The sequence below is a fragment of the Callospermophilus lateralis genome, chromosome 3 (assembly GCF_048772815.1).
Source record: "Callospermophilus lateralis isolate mCalLat2 chromosome 3, mCalLat2.hap1, whole genome shotgun sequence".
NCBI lineage: Eukaryota > Metazoa > Chordata > Mammalia > Rodentia > Sciuridae > Callospermophilus > Callospermophilus lateralis.
In genome coordinates this window covers 153,874,600-153,891,456 of record NC_135307.1, presented here as the reverse complement: position 1 = coordinate 153,891,456, position 16,857 = coordinate 153,874,600, and the positions used below count along the sequence as shown (strand labels likewise).

Below are 16,857 nucleotides of genomic sequence, written 5' to 3'. Positions count from 1 at the left end.
CACATACATGTGTGTGTGTGTGTGTTAATTGGCGTCTGCTTCGTACTTCTCTCACCTCCAAGAAGAGAGAAGAATTTAGTCCTTGATTAAAACAACAAAACCACCACACACAAAGGGGAGGGGACGACCTTAACTACAAATAATCTTCCACGGTTACATCATTGCTTAAAAGACTTCCAAGCTGTTTGTTTGTTTATTTATTTATTTTGACGCTTTCTTTGATGGCTGTAGAAGTTGATCATTTTATATTCATGCGTTCGAAACTTCTATGCTTCTCTTTCACTCATAGACCCTCCGAGGTTCCTGTAGCACCACACCCCCTCTGTCCTGGCACTTTGTAGGCGTTCCATCGAGTCGGAGGCTGCCTCCCAAGGGGCTGGCTGGTAGACCATGAGGTTGATTCCTGCCTCTAAGCACCGCCCTGCCTGCACTCTTCCACGTTTCTGGTTCTGTAAAGAGACTTTGTAATGGCCCATTCGCGAGTGGATGCTGAAACCACAACCTGTCCATTGCGATGCTCACTAATGGCTTCTACAGGATGCTGAGTCTTTAGGACTCGCAGCCTGTGCCAGAACTCTCGAGAGGGCGGCGCTGTCCCCCAAGGCCGCTCTTTCCAGGACACAGCCAAGAGCTCCAGATCCCGAGGGTTCCCGCTGGTGAACTCCAGCACGACGGCTGCATTTCCCACGGGCTCCACTTGGGGCTCCACCGCCGGCGAGGCGCTGGGGGACAGGGCTGCACACCTGCCCCCCGGATTCCTGTGAACTGACACCAACTTCCAGAGCTGCGGCCCAAGTGCCATCACTGAGGAGATCGCCAGCAAAGGCTCACATCCTTTTTCTCACGGTTGTCTCAGCTGCTAACTCACCATATTAACTCAGGGAAAAGTACCCCGCAGGTCCTTGAAGCCTCTGTATCCTAAGTAGGTATCTTTCCTCTTGTGAGGTAGACACATTTTGCCTTCATTTTATTCTGGTGACCCCGAGATACTAAAACTTAAATATGCTTCACTCAAAATCTCACAGGCAACCATGGAAGAACTGTGGTCAAAGACAGAGAAGAGGGCTGAACAATGGTTTGCATGTCTTGAACATTTACCCATTAAATTACCTTCCAGGTAATATTCTTTCCTACATATAGTGTCAGGTGATGTGAAAAAGTTGAAAAAAGAGGTCTATGCAAATTTTAAGACATGATCACATGAGACAGAAACTGGCCCAAAGGTTTGTCAGCTGGCAAAACAGGTTCTCTGAAGGCAGGAACCAACAGACACAGCCCTATTTTCTTTGGAAGCCATTTATCACTGTCAAACATACACAGTGGCCTCTCTTTTAGCTGTGTTCAAACAAGAATACAGTTTGTATCCTGACATTTCCCTGAAATTGGCAAGTTGAATTTATCACCAGGGTAGTTTTCAAGCTTCACATCCACTATTGTAAAGGTGAGCGGAGTTTTTTAAGGGTGGATTTGTTGAACAATGTTATTTCCTTGTGAAAACCTATAACTTGACTTTTCAAACTTGAATTCTTCTACATCCTCTTGCTGTCTCAATAAAACTTGATAATTATTTTTTTGTATTATATGCTTATTGAGCTCAACTTTAGTCTGTAAATAGTCACTTAAGTATTTGTGTATGTAATTGTGGGTCACTGATTCTTAAACTATTAGTATTCATTGTATTTCCTCTTATAAATGAAGCTTATAATTTAAATACACGAGTCAATGGTTATATGTAGATGATTGGATTATGGAGTATTTTTGTATAATACACACATAATCAAATAAAAAAATAAATATCTGAGTCAAAGATGAAATAAAAACATTTTTAAAAGAACAATGACCTAAAGCTCAGCTTGGTATAGAAATGATTGTTTAGTCATTGACAAGACTGTGGTCTTGCTATACCTAAGGATAAAATGAATTGCTTTTCATAGAAGATAGGAAAATTGGAAGGATTAGAGACTTTTGTTTCAGAAGAATGGTAAGAAAATTACTAATGTATTATTACATGTGTAAATCTCATATAGCCTCTATTTCCTTAATATAATTCCTAAAATCATGAAAAATAAAAATTTATAGAAATACTCTTTTTAAAATGTGGTATGTAGAGGCTTAGGCTCTGGCTGTGGCTCAGTGGTAGTGTACTTGCCTGGCATGAATGAGGCACTGGGTTTTTGATTCTCAGGACCTCACGTAAATAAATAAATAAAATAAAGGTCTATCAACAACTAAAAAAAAGTTTTAAAAAATGTGGTATGTATACACAATAGAATATTACTAAGCCATATGAAAGAATGACTTTATGGCATTTACTGGTAAATGGATGGATCTGGAGACTATCATGCTAAGTGAAATAAGCCAATCACCAATCCGCCAAAGGTCGAATGTTCTCTCTGATATGTGGATGCTAACACAGAACAGGGTGGGGGGAGGGGAAGAATAGAAGTTCAGTGCATTAGACATATGGGAATGAAGGTAAGGGAGAGGGAAAGAAATAGGAAAGACACTGGAATGAATCTGACATAACTTTCCTATGTACATATATGAATACATCATAGTGAATTTCTACAATATGTACACCCACAAGCCTGGGATCCTAATTATAATAAGATATATTTCATGTTTGTATTATGATTGTAATATGTCAAAATGCTTCATGTTTGTAATATGTCAAAACTGACATACTATCATGTATAACTAAAAAGTACAAATTAAAAATAGAAATACTCTTTTTTCTTCTTATTATTAGAGTAGAAAATGAACAATTCTACAGTAGGAAAAAGTTCATGTAAAAATTCCAAAAATTTATGAAGATTAATTCTTGTATTCGAATTCTGGAGCTTGATGATGTGTAGGAGATATTTTAGTCCAGCATTTGCAAATCATGGTCCCTGGACCAAATCCATTCAACTGCTTATTTTAGTGAGTAAAATTTGATTAGGCCCCAGACACACCCATATGTTTATAGATTGTCTGGTTGCTTTCTTACCATACAGTGTAATTAAGTAGTTATGTTAGAAACCAAATGGCTTGCAAAGCCATCTGGCCCTTTACAGAAAATATTTGCTGACCCTTGATCTAGTTCCCAGTAAAGATCTGATTATGCAGGAAAGGCATCTGGAATATACTATGATGTTCTTGGGTCTTACCCTCAAGGAAATTACTGCCTACTTGGGGAAAGGTAAGACAAGGATATAAGTACAATGAAAAGTAAAAAATATGACTCATGCCAGAGGAGGTACAAAGGGATTTTGGATTTCTCTGGGGCGCTGGGAAATCATCACCTTGGAAAGAGTTAATTGTTGGATAGGATTCAATTATCAGTGTGATGGTTGGATAGGATTCAACTATGCCAAAATGGCTACAAAATTTTCCTATTCCAGGGAACACAGATAAAGAGGCTCAGCTATGGGAAAAACATCATACATGTATGAGGACCACAAGCTGAACAACTGGGTTGCTAGGAGAGCATATGTAAGAATGGGCTGGGATGATTTGGGATGATAGAGCTGGGGGGATCTGAATGCAGGCTGAGGCTTAAAGGGGTGTTATGGTTTGGATGTGAAGTGTCCCCCAAGGACTCATGTGTGAGACAATGCAGGAGGTTCAGAGGAGAAATGATTAGGTTATGAGAGTCTTAACCCAATCAGCGAATTAATACCCCTGACGGGGATTAACTGAATGGTGACTGAAGAGGTGGGGTGTGGCTGGAGGAGGCGCGAATTGGGGCGGGGCTGTGGGGTATATATTTGTCGTATGGAAGAGTGGAGTCTCTTTCTCTCTGCTTTCTGATCATGATGTGAGCCACGTCCCTCTGCCACACTTTTCTGCCATGATTTTCTGCCTTACCTTGAGCCCTGAGGAATGGAGCGGCCTTCAAGGGACTTAGACCTCTGAAACTGTGAGCCCTCAAATAAACTTTTCCTCCTCTACAATTGTTCCGACTGGGTCTTTTAGTCACAGCAGTAAAAAAGCTGACTAAAATAAGGGGCTTAGAGGTGAACAGGGTCCTTATGGACATTTAAGATGTGTGCCCACATGCTTCGATTTTCTCGATAAATTTATCTCCCTTGAGTGTGGATTGCCTTGGACTTAGTGACTTACTTCTGAAGCACAGAGGTAGGTGGGTAAGATGGTGTGTGACTTTCAAGATTAACTTATGAAAGGCCTGGTGGCCCCCTTCTTGCTTTCTCTTGGATTTCTTGTCTTGTTATGAGGAGACTCTTGTAGCCCTATGGTGCCGCAGTCTGGTTGGGCACAAATCACGAGCCACTGAAGCAGGAACAAACTTTATTTCTGAACTCCACCAGCACACTCCACACACGCTCCCTGGGAATTCTCCCAAACGCCAGGCGGCTCCTCCAGGAACCACCAACCAGAAATCTCTCCTCTGGCAATTCCCCAACCAATGCGAACTCTTTAGGAATCCCCGCGAGAGCTCAACCGAAACTCAACGGGAACTCTGCGAGAACTCGCTGGCGTCACCTCTCAACCACTACTTCTGGCAAAAATGCCATACGTCATCCCGACTCCGCTGTGGCCCTCAACCCTATGGAGAAGCCCACATATCAAGAACACGGGCTTTTCTGTAGTATTCAGCAAGGAATGTCCTCCTCTGTCGTTGGTCAGGCTTGAGCCATCCTGGGAACAGATCCTCCAGCCCCAGATGAGACTTCAGAGGATGTGTTTGTGACCAACATGTGAAATACAACCTCATGAAAAACCCTGACTCTGAACTAACCCATTAGGTTGCTGTTGGATTTTTGATCCTCAGAAACTCAACAAGGTAAACAATGTCTGTTGTTTTAAGCCACCAAGTTTGGGGAAATGTGTTGTGTAGCAATAAGTTATGAATAATCATTTTTATAGTGTTTCTTTGAGCAGAATAAACCTAATAATTTTCTTCATTTATTAACTCATCAGTCATCGAAGTGTGCTCAGCGAAGGGCACACAATGGAAGCCTTGGTCTCCTGGTGACAGTTTGTAGGATGTACCTGGCTAAGGAGACACTAGAAATGGACAGATGGTCCCACAGTAGTCTAGAGGAAGGTGATTGCAGCAAAGATTTTGTTGCTCCTCCTGTGCAGTTTCCTACAGGTTCACTTTCTACCTCTCTCCACCTAAGCAGGTTCTCTGGCTGCAAGGACATGCTCAGTTTGAGTGTGGGACAAGTTGTTAATGTCCAGGGAGATGATGTCCCAGGAGAAGTCCTTAACCAACAAGGAGAATAAACTGGTCTATAAATTTCCCAACTTCTTACCCTACAATTGGGCAACTCTGAGCTGTGCCCTTCACAGCCTTTCGGGGTGGGGGGCTATGGGATAGAACACTAGGTGCTCACAGCTGCGACTCTTTAATTCACATACTCTTTGTTGATTTTCTGTCTCATTTCTACCCTCCCTCAAAGTGCTTCCTGGATTAATGATGTGCATTCAAATCTTTGTGCTGGAATCTGCTTTGAGGGAACCCCTATTAGGAGAGAAGTAAAGGTCTGAATGAGAATGGGTGTCCAAGGACGGAAGAGAAGAGAGGGAGATGAGAGATGCCGCAGAGAGAGAAGCAGCAGGACTTTGCAAGACTTTCAGTAGGGAAACCATCTCAGAGGTTTTTGAGATGAAGCCACCTTTTCAATGCTTTGAATCTGAGATTTGTGAGGGTGAAGTGACTTGCCTAGGGTCTGACTGGGATTCTAAATCCAGCACCTGGGTTTTACCAGGACTGCACATTGTAGCTTTTGTTTCTTTGAGTTTTTCCAAAGCTATCGATAAGACTGAAACTGACATCCAGAGACTGAAAAGTCCAGGAACCTTCATTTCATAAATGACAGGGACAGGACCCTACCTCATCTGTTGACTCCAGGCTAAAGTTGCCACTGGCTCTTTTGAGAATTAGTTTATAAATTCAAAAGAAAGTGATGTGATCCTTGCTCCTTCAAATATCTTGATTTTAGAATTCAAAAGTAGAAACCAACGTGATTGTATGTGAGAATGGGTTTCAAAACAAATAGCACATTTACTCTTTCATAATAAATAAATATTCATAATAAATTGTGAATATATTTATATTAGATTAATTTCACTAATTTAGTTAATGAATATGATAATCAAACCCTTCATTGGGGATCCAAACAAGAAGTGATTCCAATCTCTCCCAAGCTCAAGAAGAGAAACTTCATAGGTCAGAAATGCTAACATAGAGGTACTGGCACAGTGCTACCCCTAAATGAAACACTAAAAGGAACACACACATACACAACATACACACACATGCACACAAACAATTTTTCACTTTTCCACTCCCACAAATAGGCAGAGTATAACCCACTGTGCTTTTTATGGTCTTTAAAATATGGAACATTCTCCTATGTAACATTCTCCTAGTCAGTAATGGGCAAGAAGAAAATTTATTTGTGATTAATTAGGGCTTGATTTTTAAAATTTTTAAAGTAAGGATAACAAGTGATTACGTGTAAATGTAAAGCTCATTTCATAAAAAGGTAGTTGTCTACGAGGCAAGATCCAAGAAGTCTGGGGAGACCTCACTGGCTTAAAATATCACTTCTTCATCAAGATACATGAATATCCAGCACTAAAGATGGATTTATTCTGGGGCTGGAGGGCACTGAGGTCTCCCAGGTCCTCTACTTAAAGGGCATACACTTCTGCAAAGTACCCACCTTATGCCAATCACCCACACTTTGTCAGGGATTATGTGGCAGCTAACCTTGGGCAAGGTTTTCCAGGGACTTAATGAAGAATATGATGGCAGAGGCAGTGGTGGAGAGTGAGAGGCTGGTATGGTCAAGAAAAGAAATGTCATACACATAAATCAAAGGCATTTCTGTATATTAGTGACAAAATTTTAAAAAAACTACCCTCAAAAAAATACTTGAGAATCAACTTAACAAAAGATGTGAAAGATCAATATAATGAAAATTACAGAACCCTAAAGAAAGAAATCAAAGAAGACCTTAGAAATGGAAAGATCTACCTTGCTCTTGGATAGGCAGAATTAATATTATCAAAATGACCATGCTATCAAAAGCACTATACAGGTTTAATGCAATTCTGATCAAAATCCCAAAGACATTCCTCATAGAAATAGAAAAAGCAATCATGAAATTCATCTGGAAAAATAAGAGATCCAGAATAGCTAAAGCAATCCTTAGCAGGAAGAGTGAAGCAGACCTTAAACTATACTACAGAGCAATAGTAACAAAAACAGCATGGTATTGGCATCAAAACAGACTGGTAGACCAATGGTACACTACTACTCACTACTACTGGTAGACCAATGGTACACTACTAAACTACTAACTCACAAAAGTACAATTATCTTATATTAGACAAAGGTGCCAAGAACATGCATTGGAGAAAAGATAGGCTCTTCAACAAATGGTGCTGGGAAAACTGGAAATCCATATGCAACAAAATGAAATTAAACCCCTATCTTTCACCATGCACAAAACTCAACTCCAAATGAATCAGGACTTAGGAATACAACCAGAGACCCTGCGTCTAATACAAGAAAAAGTAGGCCCTAATCTTCATCATGTGGGATTGGGTTCCAATTTCCTTAATAAGAGTCCTATAGCACAAGAATTAAAACCAAGAATCAATAAATGGGATGGTCTCAAACTAAAAAGTTTCTTCTCAGCAAAAGAAACAATCTGTGAAGTGAAGAGAGAGTCTACATCTTGGGAGCAAATCTTTACCCCTGACACATCAGATAGAGCACTAATCACTAGGGTATATAAAGAACTCAAAAAGATAAACACCAAAAAATCAAGTAACCCAATCAATAAATGGGCCTAGGACCTGAAGAGACACTTTGCAGAAGATGATGTACAATCAATCAACAAATACATGAAAAAATGTTCATCATCACCAGCAATTAGAGAAATGCAAATTAAAGCCACTCTAAGATTTCATCTCATTCCAGTCAGAATGGCAGCTATTATGAAGACAAACAACAATAAGTGTTGTTGAGGATGTGGGGAAAAAGGTACTTCATACATTGCTGGTGGGACTGCAAATTGGTGCAGCCAACATGGAAAGCAGTCTGGAGATTTCTTGAAAAACTGGAAATGGAACCACCATTTGACTCAGCTGTTCCTCTTCTCGGTCTGTACCCAAAGGACTTAAAAACAGCATTCTACGGAACACAGCCTCATCAATGTTTGTAGCAACACAATGCACAATAGCTAAACTGTGGAACCAATCTAGATGCCCTTCAATAGATGAATGGATTAAAAAAATGTGGCATATATACACAATGGAATATTACTCAGCAATAAAAGAGAATAAAATCATGGCATTTGCAGGTAAGTGGATGGAGTTAGAGAAGATAATGTTAAGTGAAGTTAGCCAATCCCCCCCCAAAAATGCTGATTGTTTTCTTTGATATAAGGAGGCTGATTCACAGTGGGATAGGGAGTGGGAGCGTGGGAGGAACAGACAAACTCTAGCTAGGGCAGAGGGGTTGGAGAGGAAGGGAGGGGTCATGGGGTAATTATTGATGGTGGATTGTGATGATCATTACTATCCAAAGTACACCTATGAAAACACGGATTGGTGTGAATATACTATGTATACAACCATAGACATGAAAAACTGTGCTCTATATAAGTAATAAGAATTGTAATGCATTCTGCTGTCATATGTAAATAAAAAAGATTGCATTAAAAAAAGGGAAAAGGGATGTCAAGGGTCAGAACCCAAACTCACCTACTTTAACTGGAATTGGCTACACCAAGGAATCAAGACTGATGGTTTGTTTTAAATCAGGTGTGGTGCAATTCATTGTTCAGTTGGACAGTGCTGTGAAGAAGTCCAGGTCTCCTGGGAAGTAATATTGATATACTGTATAAGGTGCCTCCTTGTTACCTGTTCAAATGATCATTCTCTCGTAAAAAGTACTCTTTGCACCCAGCTTTCTCCTCACTGCATTTAGAAACCTTTCTATTGCTCAATGATGTTAGTTCTGTAGCATTCATTTTTTTGTCCATCTTTAGAGAACGATTTCAACTGGAGCATTGGTGTATATTTTTATAGCATGTTTCTACTCATGTATCACTCTTCAAAGAAGCCTTCTGTTTCTGGTTTTCTACCTATGATAGGGATGCTGACTTTTCATTTAAACAATATATAAGTAAATAAGCAACTAGATAAGACACATTTTAAACCAAAACTAGCTAGGTGGTAAGGGTGGTAGGCAAATGATTGAAATATGGTGGAGTGGAAAAAAAATAATTTTGAAACTTGTTCTGGGAGGAAAGAACTTTAAACAACGTTTTGTCCAAATTGAACTGAATGTTGAGTTTTTTAAACTCTGAACACCTTTTATAAAACATTCAGATTTTCTTTGTGGGGAAGAAGTTATATGAAATGAGTTCCATTGGATCCTGCAGACAGTCTGGCTATCGCTGGATGGATAGAAGTTTTGGAGACTAGAAAAACTGAGTTTCAATTTCGATTTCTCTACCTACTGATAGAGATCTTGTTGTCACTTGGATCTCAGTGTTACTGTCTCTAAAATGGGCTAACAGTACATTCCACGACGTTTTCTTGTGAGAAATAAACAAGGAAATATTTGCAAATACTTAGCACATAGCAGGTACTCAATAATTGGTAGCTGCTAGTATTTCCTCCTCATTTGACGTTTGCCAGGGGCCATGAGGTTGTGGTCATTTGGACACAGCCATCCTGCAAACATTTTTAACCAGCAGGGCTGCTGAGTTTTGTGCACCTCTTGTATTTTTTCAACTTTTAATGGCTTTTTAAGATAATGCATATCAATGCACAGTTGATACAATATGTGCATATTCAAGGGAAAGGCAATTATTGGAAGTGTCTGGATGCTACAAGATATACTGACCCAACAGTACACAAAGCAGCGCCCCCTTGTGGAACATCACCTGTCCAGAGCACAAGTATGAACAAAATAGCCCTTACATACATCTAATGGTCCTGCTGTCCATTTGTCCTAGATATTTTTGAAAAGTGTAAGACTAAAACCATACTAAAACATAAAGAAAACTTCCACCTTCTTGTTTTTGCCTGTTGACACACTTTCTTTGAATTTCCTTTGTCACAGAAAGTGCTGACCATGAGGCCAGATAACATGGGAGGTTTGTTCTTAGAAGGGCTGATGGTCTGATGCCACTGATTACACTATCTTTTGATCAAAGTCATTGGCCACTGGAATGTGACCTTCTGACCACTGGCTGAAGAGGGTCAGTGCAATCGTGCATCAAATGCTTATTTGATGAGTTCAAATGGAAGGAACTGGCACCATACAGGTGTGCTGTGATATTCTACATCAACCTATGATGCTCTAACTAGATGGCTTCATTTCAAAGTTCCTTTGAGGAGACAGTGAAGGACCAGCACAAGGGATATGATCCAGAATATATATATGGTAGGCACTGGATTTTGTCAGCAATGATAATAATTAATATTTTTTGCAATTTGTTATTTTTACATATACATGACTGCAGAGTATATTTTAACATATTTATGCAAACATGGAGTATATCTTATATTAATTATGACCCTAGTCTTTTGGTCATACATGATGTGGCAATCCACTGTTCATATATGCACATAGGAAAGTTGTGTCAGATTAATTCCACTGTCTTATATTTCCTGTCCCCTAAAATCAAGCTGATCATTTAAAAAATCAATTTTTATCCAAGAGAGACTAAAACTCAAATATTATCACTATTATAATTTTATTATAAAATTTTTCAAAGGCAAAACCAATATGAAAAGTGTCTACAGTAAACTTTTTTACGCCCACGACCTAGATTCTACCATTATTAGACTTGATCCATCTTGTATATATTGTTCTTTCCAAAGAATATGGTGATTTATGATCTATAACAATCATGAGTTTATTTTGACTTCTGAGAGGTTGTTTTTTTTTTTTTTGCACCAAGTAATTATGAAACTATCCAGAGTAAATTAAGATCATCTGAACATTACATGTTTACTTGGTAATAAAATAAATACAGCATAATTACATGAAGAACAAAATTGCACAATCTTGGTCTCATCAGAAATCCTGATCTCAAATAGACTATAGTTAACTTCCTGAAAATGGAACTAGAAGACCAGTCTGTCTCTTACTTGGGCCCGGGGGCTCATTCCATGGATGTGCTTAATTTGTAAAACATTTGTCAAGCTTTATATTCAATAGATAGTTTTATAAGTAACTAATAAACATAAAACTGTACAGCATTTTTGTATCTTGGGTGTAATATGCTCATCTTTTCCTTAGATAACTTCCTATTCACCCAATTATCCCTGAAAGCCTAGCATTCCCCCTCTGAGCCTCTTGTCTACTTGCAGGGACATCTGGGACTTATGTAAAAGTCCATGTGTGGTTTGGGGCTAAAGGATTTCTGTTTGTCAGTTTTCTCTATTGATAACACAAAGAATTTGAATTTCTTTGGAGGTGAATTCCCAGAGATTCTTTTGGAAAGTCCTATTAGAGAGGTGCAATAGGAGTGGGTTTGAAATCAGGGACACAGGGTTAGCACTGGGGACACAATATGTTTATAGCTCATCTTTCTTATCCATTACCTCCTGCCTTTACTCACAGTGCCCTAAGCCTAAAGTCACAGTGGCATGCTTGAGTTTGTTTCAACTATTTTAAGAACTACGATGGTGCGACTGATCTGATGGGATCAGAATAGGTGGCAACCTTGGGAGCTAAGACAATTGATCACAAGGCATAGGAAATAAAAGAGGGGCACTGTACAAATTTACTGTGTCTGTGGCTACAGTTTCAGTTATTTTGACTTTAGACAGATAATTGTTTTCTTTCTTTTTTCTTTTTTTGCATATCCTCCTGTCATGACTGGTAAAAGAAATCTCTCATGTAACACGAGATTTATAAAAACACAAGGTGTGGCCTCAGGTTCTGAGTTAGAAACAGAAGCTGGGAAATTTCATCTTCCCTTGTGCTGTTTCAGAGTTTACTGTAGCTGTTTTCTCTGCCTGTTTCTTGTTTGCATCCTTCCAGATCCTGTTTGTAACAAGTGTCCAGAGAAATTTGTGGGCACCAACTCCCCTCTTGGCCTCATTCTGTCCTCTGTGTCCCCCATTTAGGCTGCCATCTCCCCTATCATGAGGCCATTGGGGGCCCAGTCTTGGCAAAGCCAATGTCTGGTCTTACTGGCCTCTCTGTAGCATTTGAGTGTATCGACTGCTTTCTCCTTCTGAAAATGCCATCACAATGTGCTCACGTTGTCTCTCTTCTGTTTTCCTCCTGTATCCTCTGCCTCTTTTGCTTGGTCCTCCTCTGTGAAATGTTGCCACATCTTAGACCTCTTGTCCTTGACTTTCCTCTGCACTTTCTCCCTGCATGATGTCAGAAATCCATGGCTTTAAATACCCTTTATATTTTATGATTCCTAATTAATTTCTCCAGTCTGAATCTCTCCCTTGAGCACTAGGTTAATGCATGAAACTGCTTCCTTGATATGTCTATTAAGAAATTCCAGCTAAACAGACTAAGCAGAGAATTTTATCCATTCGTGGTCTTCCTTTTCCACTCTAAGACTTTTTTATTTCAATAACTGACCTTGTTGTCTATTCAGTTGCTCTTATTCCATTTTTAAAATTCCCTAAACCTCAGTTTTTCATCCATTTAATGAGGCTACACTAATAGTACCAGCTTTACATCCTCAGTTTCTTAATCTATAAAATATCAATGATTATAATACCTTCATTACCTAATTTCTTGGGTTGTCATAGAATAAAGTAAAAATCCTTTGCAATTTGTAGAGTACTATGCAAATACAATTTACCTTTACATTGTTGGTGGTATCTTGTTTGAATGTCTATATAATAGATTCTTCTCAGAATTTTTTAAAACAATTTGTCTTGTTTTTGATAAACTGGGACATTTCCCTCTGTTAGATTATGAGAACACTGTATATAAATTGTCTTAATATATTTATTTATTTGCTTTGACTTATAGGTAATGCATAGCAAAATGTAGAGTTCAGTGTACTCTTCTTTTTTTTTCTTAAGTTAGGGTTTCAGTTATAATTGCATTTTTTCTCTTTTTTCAAGTGTCTTATTAAATTTTTATCTCTATTTTAGTGTGGTACATTCATCTTCCACTGAAAACTCTGTGTGTGTATGAGTGTGTGTGAGTATGTGTGTGCATACACATCTCTGAAGATTCTAGATAGAAATAAATGATGAATCAATAAGTGAACTAGAAAATAAGTCCCAGATGGGTCACTAATGCAGAAGAACATTATTGTATTTCATCACAAGTAACTTGAAATGAAAAATTTTGCTTATGTGAAAAAGGATTATTTCCTAAGAATTTCTTTTTGAACAATGAAAAGGAAATAATCATTAATTCACATTTGAGATCTTTCTTATTTTGTGCATTTATTATTTGAAAATTGATTTTTTTTGGTGATAAATCAAGTCACTCTTTTCACATTATTACAGAACCAGTTTACTTTTTAACATAGTGAGCATGGTTTGCTATATGTGGAACATTGGTAATACAAGCTGTAAATGGAAATAATCTCCTTTCTATAATAATTATGGATTTCAGTTGGGTATTGTAAGTATTCAGTTGTATGGAACCCAAAATCTAAATGATGGCAGCTGTTTTTTCTCAGGTGGCCGGAAGGTCAGAGAGGGGGATGGCTCACGGTTAGCGCAGCATTCCTAATGTCGTTAACTTCCCAGGCTGGTTTTCTGTGCCGGCATCCTAAGTTGAGGATTTTTGTGTCACGTGAAAGACCCTTTATCTCCAGGCATTGAGATTTCAGGGAAGAAACAGCAACAGTGATAGTTCAGCTGAGTCTGAACATATTATCTGGAAAATATTAATTCCCTTAATGCTCCAATTGGTATACTTATCCTTGTATCTAAGTGGATAGGCTGGGGTCACATGACCACCCCAAGCTGCAAAGGAGTCTGGAAGGCTGAGTGTTTTTAACTTGGCACATTGTGGTCCCCTGCCACTTCAAATTAGTTTTCTCTTAATAAGAGAATGAGGGGAAGAATGGATATTGGATAGGCAGCTAGCATGGTCTATCACATCTCCAACCTCTTTTTGCTTGGAGTCAGATTTCTGAACACAAAAAATATTTCTAGCAATCCAAATAGTGTTTGAGAAACCTTTGTGCCTTTTCTTCTTCTTTTTATTGTTTCTTTTTAGTTATAACAATAGAATATACTATGACATCATTATAAAAGCATGAACTACAATTTGTTCTACTTCAGTCCCCAGTATTTCTCCTTCCCCTTCAAACCTCCCACTCTGTTTCCTTCCCTCTACACTACTGATCTTTCTGCTATTTACTTAATCATTTAAAAAAAAAAAACTAGTGTTTTGTGGATATACCTGATGGTGTGATTCACTGTGATATATTCATATATACCAATAGGAATGTTAGGTCAGATTCATACCACTGACTTTTCCTATCTCATCTTTTTTCCCTGTGATGGTGGTTTTGAGAATTAATTGAGGTGTGTGCAAGTCAAGAATCTCATACAGATTTCCTTCAGCGAATGACTCCATAGACATCTATCTGTTCTTCCAGATAGCCTGCTCTGCTGACTTCAGTAAATTCAGGTCTGCTGTGTCAGATGCACAAGCAATGGCATATCTAGAATTCTCTACCAGCTCTCATGTTGTGCAATATCTAGTCTGTGTAATAAATTCATAATTTGTGACTGATACAGAAGTCATCATACTCAGGGAAATGATGTTCCTCCAGTTGGTAGTACAACTCTTTAAGGGACCTGGAGGAAGTGAACAAAATTTATTCAACTTCTGTCCTATGCCAGGTCCTGGGCTTGGCGCTGTTAATGCATTTAATCTTCCCAACAGGTATTATTACTCTTTTATAGGTGAGGCAGCTCAATTTTTCTTAGGGCCAGTTCCACAAATAATTTTTTTTGCCTTGTCCAAAATTTGTTTTTATATGGAGCATCTGTCATTGTAAAAATATTACTCTGGAGACAAATTTTCTGAGAGCAGTAAATACCAGAAGCCCAGCCAAAAAACTTCAGCACCCTGTTGAGATTGGAAAAAGGCAACATTGACTTATTTTCACTTAAATTTGTGACTTGGAAAAAGATCAACAGGGATGGTTTTCTCTCTAAGGCCTGTGGCTGCAAATTCTTCGCATGCCCATGTATTTCTCTGAAGCAAATGGTTGCCCAAATGTGCTTCAGATACGTGGGTTATGAGATTCTACAGCTGTGTGTTTATTTATCAGAATTCAGAAGATTGCAGTGCTAATTTGGTAAACATCACTCTCATGGAAATTAAGTTTACCCAGGTTGTATATTTGAATATTAAGTCACAGATCAGGCTTGCTGGTTGACCAGCTGGCTATTTCTTTGTGTTTGGTTGTTCTCATATCTTTTGCTACTCCAGGCTGGCATTCAAATGCCAGGTCCTGAACATGTTTTGAAAGAATACATTTGAATGCAATTACTAAACCTCCTTTAGAAGTCCAGCAGCCCTGTCCATTATAGTAATTGATAGTCCAGAAACTTATTTGAGAGAAAGGAATTTAATCAAGGCTAAAAGTAATTTATAGGGTAAGTCCGACATACACATACTTTCTCTAAGCCTTGGTTTGATTGGTTTTCATTTTTGGGATGTGTATTTGACGTTTGAAACAATTTTGGTCAATAATGCTTTCATTTGAGGCTGAGGGTTCTTTGACCTGTATATAGAAAATGAGGGAGAGGCAAGAGAAATTTGGTGCTAGTGGTGACTGTTGAACTTTCAGGATTATTAAAATATACTGCTAACTGCATGAAATAAGCACATTTGACTCAGGTTTCTCCTTTGGGATGGTATTGGCCAGTTTCCCAGGAGACAAATCCTCTTCCTTTCTTTTCCCAAAAACTCTATCTCCAGTGAAACAGAGAGCTTCTTTGGTCATTAGTGGCTGCACCATCTTTATCTCTGTGGTATTTATTTCTGATAAAATTCTATACAAATATCTTCTTACTGGGAAATCTGCAGTTCTTCCTGAGCTTTTCCTGGGTTTGGGAACTTTTTGTCTTGGGTACCTACAATTTACAAATTCTGTAGAGTTAATGGAACAGGAAGTACTCCCTGGCCAATAGTGGATGGGAAGTGGTGGATAAATACTAACAAACATGAGGCCTATTCTATACAGTTCCCTACTGGGCTGAAGGCCCAGTTGGTGGAAGAAGGAACTCTCTCATTTTCACAATACTTTGCTCGCTTCCTTCTCTTCTCTGAAATCCCCGCTCCTCAAATGGTCCTTCCTAGAAACATCTCCCAAAAGACTATGCACATGGATCTTTGTTTCAAGGTCTGCCTTAGGGGAAGCTGAAATCAAGACAGTAGGCTTTATTTCTGCCAGGCTGCCTTTGAGGGCTAACATTGAGGGGTAAAGTGCTGATCAAAAGAGTATATTCTAAGTGGAGTGTCCATCTACAGAAGTTACCAGCCCCCAGTTGATAGAACTGTTTCCAGGCTAGTGGGGTGTGGGGTGTGGGCAGAGAATTGAATGCTGATCAGCAGGAGAAAGCATAATGAAGAACAGGACTTTAATAACTGGGAGCAGAGGTTTAAACCTACAGGATCATGTCCAGGAGACTATGCTAGGAGTTTCTTCTTTTTCCACCTATTTTCCTAGGCATTCCATCCTCTTCTGCCTCTTTACCCATTTATGAGCTGGCAAGTGTCAGACATCTAGCTCCATCTCTATACAATCTCTAGAAGGTTGTTTACAACATCTTCACCATAACCAAGAATCTCTGTACCCAGATGTTTTAGGGGTACCTCAACTACAGTGTGTCTGGAATCAAATTCCTTACTTTCCCTTC

The 16,857-nt window shown here is 38.9% G+C and overlaps 1 pseudogene; it reads right to left on the bottom strand.

The window, feature by feature from the left end:
* Positions 1 to 279: 279 nt before the first annotated feature.
* Positions 280 to 802, bottom strand: LOC143394297 (large ribosomal subunit protein uL18m pseudogene; annotated as a pseudogene).
* Positions 803 to 16,857: the final 16,055 nt, after the last annotated feature.